Raw genomic sequence first — 6,610 nt, 5'->3', positions numbered from 1 at the left:
TTTCCTGCCTTGTGTTAAAGCACCAGAATGTTTTGACTGCGTATCCTGCCTCTGGTTCTTTTTATTTTCATCTGTTATTTCCCCCCCAAATCCTGACCAAATCAACTGTATGGCCCTTTTGATCCTTAATTGCTGGAACATGCATACAGAAAAATGGTTCCAGGATCTGGCAGAATTTTTTTCATCCATGCACAGAAGAGAATAGAGAATACATTAAAAAGTGTGATTATTTTGTAATCCCTTTATAATAATCTGACAGGAAGAGCCTTACTGAGAATTAATCACATGAGCCTTAAAATATAGCACATTGGGAGAGTTCCCATTCTGTTCAAGTTTGTCACCTGCCCCATGAGGACTATTTTATCCACTTAAAAAGCAATTATTGCTTTCTAAACTCTGACAAGGAATTCTCTGAACAATGACAATTCTGGCACACATTGACTTGTTTCCTAAAGACAATAAACTTTGGGATAAATAACAAAGACTGCATCTTAATGGATATTGATCTTGTTGGTGGACACCTGTTAAAAGCAAAATACATATAATTTGGTCTCTCTTTTGACTTCTGAGAAATTTGAGTTTGGATATAGCCATTAGGCAATAGTTTAAAGATAGTGTTACAAAATGAATGTATCACAAAGGTGTGCAAATATGAAGGGAAATAAAGGCTAATACCTGTAAAATATATTGTCAAAGAATAGAAAAGGGATACGAGAAGACAAAATATTATATTGCCAGTACATTAAAAAGTAACAACAAAACAGATACTAAGAAAACCTGGCAATGGCTAACAGCAGGAAAGAGACAGAGGGGTTAACTCTGGCTGTACAAGACCAAGCTTTAAAAATAAATGCATACAAAGCTACAATTGAGAAGACAGCAACAACAGCAAATGCCCCCTCTGCAAAGAAGTTGAAGAAATAGAAGAGCACTTGTTTAGCGGCTGCAAGAAGATCACACAGACTGACTACAAACAACGACATTAGAAAGTAGCATCTACAAGAAATGCCACTTGCCTGAAAGCAAGAACTGATGGGACCACAATGAAGTTAGCTGGAGTGCTCTTGGAATTTAGAATTCAAACAAATATATCCCACATCCCAGTCCAGACTTGATAAGACAGACAAAAAAATCTGGATAGTGGACATGGCAGTACCGGGAGGCAGCAGAAGAGAAGAGAAAGAACTGGAGAAGATAACTAAGCACAAAGACCTGCAAATAGAAATAGAACAACTGTGTCGAAAGGAAGCAACAGTAACACTAATAGTTATAGGTGCCTTGGGTATAATCCCAATGTAATTGGAGCACCACTTGAACATCTTTGACATTGATAAATTCACCTTCAGTCAATTGCAAAAGGCAGCTTTACTCAGAACAGCTTGATACCTTTAACACTATAAAACATCAACATCTGCCTATGCTATGCTAGGTCCTTGGGAAAGTCTCAATAGGTGGATAAAAATGCTAAATCCAGTCTGTATAACAGGTTGACTGTGCAACGAACCATAATAATAATCTTTCCTTCTTGGGTTGCGTGGTTGCCAGCTATTCTACTTCTCACAGCTTTCTTCATCATACTGATATCAGGCCACAGATGTTTGCAAAACACTAGGAGAAAGGCAAGCTGTGCAACCAATAGACTATAAATGATGAAGTCTTTGTTGAGAACAGAATGCCTTGCAGAGCGGGTGCATTGTCTAACAAACAAAGCTTGCGTTAATACTGCTGAAAGCTGCTCATCCATCAAGAAATCAGGGGACATAAACACCCACTATAAGTACTGCACTTGCAAATGGGACAAAGTGCTTTGTCCATCTTCTTGGAAGGATAGATATTGCCAAAGGCTGCATTAATGCTTTTGTATCTGAAAAAATATAACAAGTAATTAGTGTTTAAATTTGAAATTAGTACATACAATTTAGTGTTTTAAGTAGTTTTTCATTTTTTTTTTACTTCAGGAAGGCACTGTAAATCTTATTTTTCTTTTTTTTTCATATAAATTTTATTGAATTTACAATTAAAAAAATAACATAACAACATTACATAAGAAACAGAGAGAGAAAAAGAAGAAAGAAAGAAGAGAAAGAGAGAGGGAAAAAAAAAAAAAAAAAACGCTCGGTCTTGCGACCGAAAAAGGAGAAGAAGAAGTATAAAAGAGAAAAACAAAAAACAAAAAAACAGAGACGGAAGAAAAAAGAAAATACGTTAAAACCAGACAAATATTCTTTTTGACAGTCTACAAGATCCAATTCTCCTACCTTACTTTAAATATACACATCTTATCGCTTATTTATGGATATTTATGCTTATTTATGCTCATTAAACAGTTTATCTCTGATATAACCAATTATACCATGCATTCCAATTATTATCAAATGCTGAAGACTCTTTATTTTTAAGAGCTATGGTTAAATTGTCCATTTCTGCGCAGTCACATATTTTCTGAATGACCAATTGATCTGTAGGTAAACGGATGATTTCCAGCACTGGGCAAATGCTAATCTGGCCGCAGTTAGAATATGAATTATTATGTATTTCGTCTTTTTAGGAAAATGTTTATCAGAGATCCCTAGTAGGAAGAACTCTGGTTTGTATTCAATTTGATCTTTGGTTATCTCCTCCAGCCATTTTCTAATTTTTGCCAGTATTTCTGGGCTTCTTTACAGGTCCACCACATATGAAAGTAGGTTCCCTCTATGTTTTTACATTTCCAACATTTTGGACTAGAGTTTGGGTTCATTTTCGCTAACCTCGAAGGGGTAAGTGCCATCTATATAACATTTTATACATATTTTCTTTGTACGCCGCAGATTTCGTAATCTTAATGATTCTATTCCAGATCTTTTCCCATTCTGTTAATGTAATGCTTCTTCCAATATTCCTACTCCACATTATCATGTTCCCTTTCACTATCTCTTGCTCTAATTCTACCTCCAATAAATATTTATAAAATTTAGAAATATTCTTTTTATTTGATCCTAATAAGATTTTATCTAAGTGTTGTAATTTGCTATAAATTCCAAACTCTTTGATATCTTGTTTGTATCTACTATGGATTTGTATATATAACCACTGATCAATTTTAAATCCCTGTTCCTGTAAGTCCTGTCGAGTTCTTAGTTTCCCTAAAGGATCTAATAAATCTTTATATTTAGTCATTTTTGTTATATCCAAATTGTTGGGATGAACCATTGCCTCCATTGTTGAAAGCCAAATCGAATTTTTAAATAATGTTTTTTACATATTTTTTTCCAATTAGTTAATAGTGAATCTCTAATAAGATGTCTATGAAAGTACGCCTGTTTAGTTTTCCCCACATCCCATAGAAATGCGTGCCATCCTCTCTGAAGGTCGTGCCCTTCCAAGGCTAGAGTTCTTTTATTCCGTAAATTGACCCAGTCTTTTAACCATAGTAAGTTGGCTGCCCAATAATATAATTCCCAGTTTGGAAGCGCTAGCCCACCTCTACTTTTTGCATCTTGTAAGGCCTTAATACTGATTCTAGCTTTTTTCCCTTGCCAAATAAATTTAAGAGTTACCTTATTTATATCATCAAAAAAATTTTTGGTAATTTTATTGGGATTGTCTGGAATAAGTAAAGGAGTTTTGGTAAAATGTTCATTTTGATTGTGGCAATCCTGCCCAGTAAAGAAAAGCTGCAACTTATTCCAGGATTCTAGATCTTTCTTAATTTGCTGTAACAGTTTATCATAATTATTCTCTTTGAGTGATTTACTATGTGGTGTTAACCATATGCCTAAATATTTGACCTTTTTGTTACCTGTATCCCCATGGTTTTTTCTAATTCTTTCCTCTGGTTCTCTGTTAGATTTTTAGTCAGTAATTTCGTCTTATTTCTGTTGATCTTTAGTCCTGCTACTGAACCATATTGTTCTAGTTCTTTTATTAGATTATGTCCTTTCTCCATGGGATCCTCTAGGAAGAAAACCATATCGTCTGCAAACGCCTGTAATTTATATTCCTCTGCCTTGACCCTAACCCCTTGAATTTCAGGATTTTGTCTTATCCGCGTTAACAATGATTCTAAAGCAAATATAAATAAGAGGGTGAGAGAGGGCAACCCTGTCTAACGCCCTTTTCAATGTTAGTGGGCCTGTTTGTTCACCATTAATTAGTATATTGGCTTGTTGGGTATTGTAAATTGTTGTGATAATATTCTCGAATTTAGTGCCCAGATTCATGTTATAGATTTTTGTATTAAGAAGTGCCAATGTAAGTTATCAAATGCTTTCTCCGCATCTAGAAACAAGAGTGTAAATTGTTTCTCTGGATGAGCTTCATAATATTCTAAGACGTCAATAACGGTTCTTAAATTGTTTTTAATTTGGCGGAATGGAAGGAAACCATTTTGGTCTTCATGAATGTATAAATTTAAAACTTGTTTTACTCTATTCGCAATAATTGAGGTAAATAATTTATAATCGGCATTTAAAAGTGAGATTGGTCTATAATTGTTGATATATCTGGCATCCACATCCTCCTTCGAATTAACGCAATCAACGCCTCCCTCCATGAGTCTGGCATTTTGGCAGCCGAAAGTACTTCATTAAACACTTCCAGCATCAGAGGCCCTACTAAATCTAATGTGGCTTTATATAATTCTACTGGAATCCCATCTGGACCAGGGGATTTATTATTACATTGATTTTCCATTGCAGATTTTAACTCAGACCATGTAATATCCTTATTTAGTAATTCTTTGTCTCCTTCCCCTATTGTTTTATCATTCGTATTCTCCAGATAAGTTCTTATTTTATCCTCATTGATTTCTTCTTTTTTATATAATCTTTGGAAATAGTTTAATATAATATCCTTTTTCTTCTCAATCTCATGTTGTGGGATGCCTTTCTCATCTATTAATTGGTGTATCAATCTCTTTTCTTTTTCTTTTTTAAGTTTATAAAAAAATGTACTTAGAGAAACGGAAGACTCTCTGATCCACCTCGAGATGGACAAAGCAATGGCGTATTTAAGATTCCAGAATGTGGCGGAAGCCAAAAATGAAGAATTGGAACATTTGATGGCAGAAATATTGGCTGAATGGCTAGGAAAGGAAAAAGATGATCTAATTAAAGAGTTTGATGAGGTATATAGGGTTAGCACAAGCTACGCCAGGCGTAACAACTGTCCAAGAGAAATTCATATCCGCTTCTCTAGGAGATGTCTGAGGGATTTAATTTTGTAAATCTTATTTTTCAAATAGTTTGTATGTAGCTGATGAATATTGGCTGACCTATTTTTATTTTTATAATGGTTTTGTAATATAAAAAGTATGATTTTCATTTCAGTTATATGCTAATGTTATTTATTTAAAATCTTCTGAATAGGTGATATAAATTTGATTTTAAGATATAAAATTAAAACTTACCAATCTAGCAGTTTCAATATATGATACACCATTGAAATAATATATAAAAGCCATATTTTTTTTAAAAAAATGAAACTGCAGTAATGAACAAAGGTAATTTCTCACAATCCATATATGAAGAGGGTAAATGTTCCGTCAATTAATCCTAAAATGATGCAAAATAAAAACTCTCATTTCCTTTTTCTTTTTTTAAAAAATAGGAAAATGTGATTTAGCAGGGCAAAGTAACAGGATGATATCTTTAGGATCAATTGACTTGGAAAGTTTCTGAGAAAAGTTTTCAGTACTATGTACGGTATTCTCAAACAGTAACCAGAATAAGTATGAACAAAATAAACTTTAGCAACATTCTAGTTTGCCTATGGCTCTGACAAAAGGAGTTTAATTTTTAACTCCAATTTTGAGATTTCAATCATTGATCATTTTTTTATTTTACCTTATTGTCCTTGATTTCTCCTTAGTGAATCCCCCCACCTTTCTCCTCTTCTTTTTAAAAGATGCCTTTATTGTTTCAGATAATATGAAATATTCCAGGCACAATTTGGGTTGAAAGTGTGCAAGTTATAATAACTATCACTGGTTTCATGCATTATACTAAACCATGATTTGTTTCATATGGCACAATTAGCTGAGTTACAGGTAATATATCAAGCTAAACCATAAATAGCTGATAAACCATGATTTAATTTACACAACAAACAAAACAAATAAATGAAATCAAAACTTGGATTAGTACAATATACTAAATGTTTCACGTTTAAAAAATAGTTTTATGCAGAAATGCCTGTCTTTATGAAACTGAACACAAAAGTTGAATGAGAATTCCCATGTCATTCCAGCAACAATAGTACCTCTTAAAATAAAAAATAAAAAAAGCAGAGGGCTATATGGTCCCTGAAAAGTTATATAGTTTAGTACATACCTTGAAAACAGTCTTACCCTAGAATTTTGTCATGTTATCCACACTCAACAAAGTATTAGAGGATGAGTAAAACTGGAATTTGATATGGAGAGCGGTCTATGCCAGTATTTGACTGAGTGGAATGGAAAAGTTGCTAATTCAGAGAGAGAAACTAATAACTTTAATAAATTCAATTACTGTAATAAGGGGCATATCAAAACATGAAACCAAAATGTTTAAATTCTCTACATGTAGTAAGCTAACCTTTATTTTATCATAAAAAATAAAAAGTTGTGTGATTCTTCTTTTAACAGGAATGC

The sequence above is a fragment of the Pseudonaja textilis genome, chromosome 2, assembly GCF_049901715.1.
Source record: "Pseudonaja textilis isolate UNSWEBS1 chromosome 2, rPseTex1.2, whole genome shotgun sequence".
Classification (NCBI taxonomy): domain Eukaryota; kingdom Metazoa; phylum Chordata; class Lepidosauria; order Squamata; family Elapidae; genus Pseudonaja; species Pseudonaja textilis.
Note: the sequence above shows the minus strand (reverse complement) of the source record.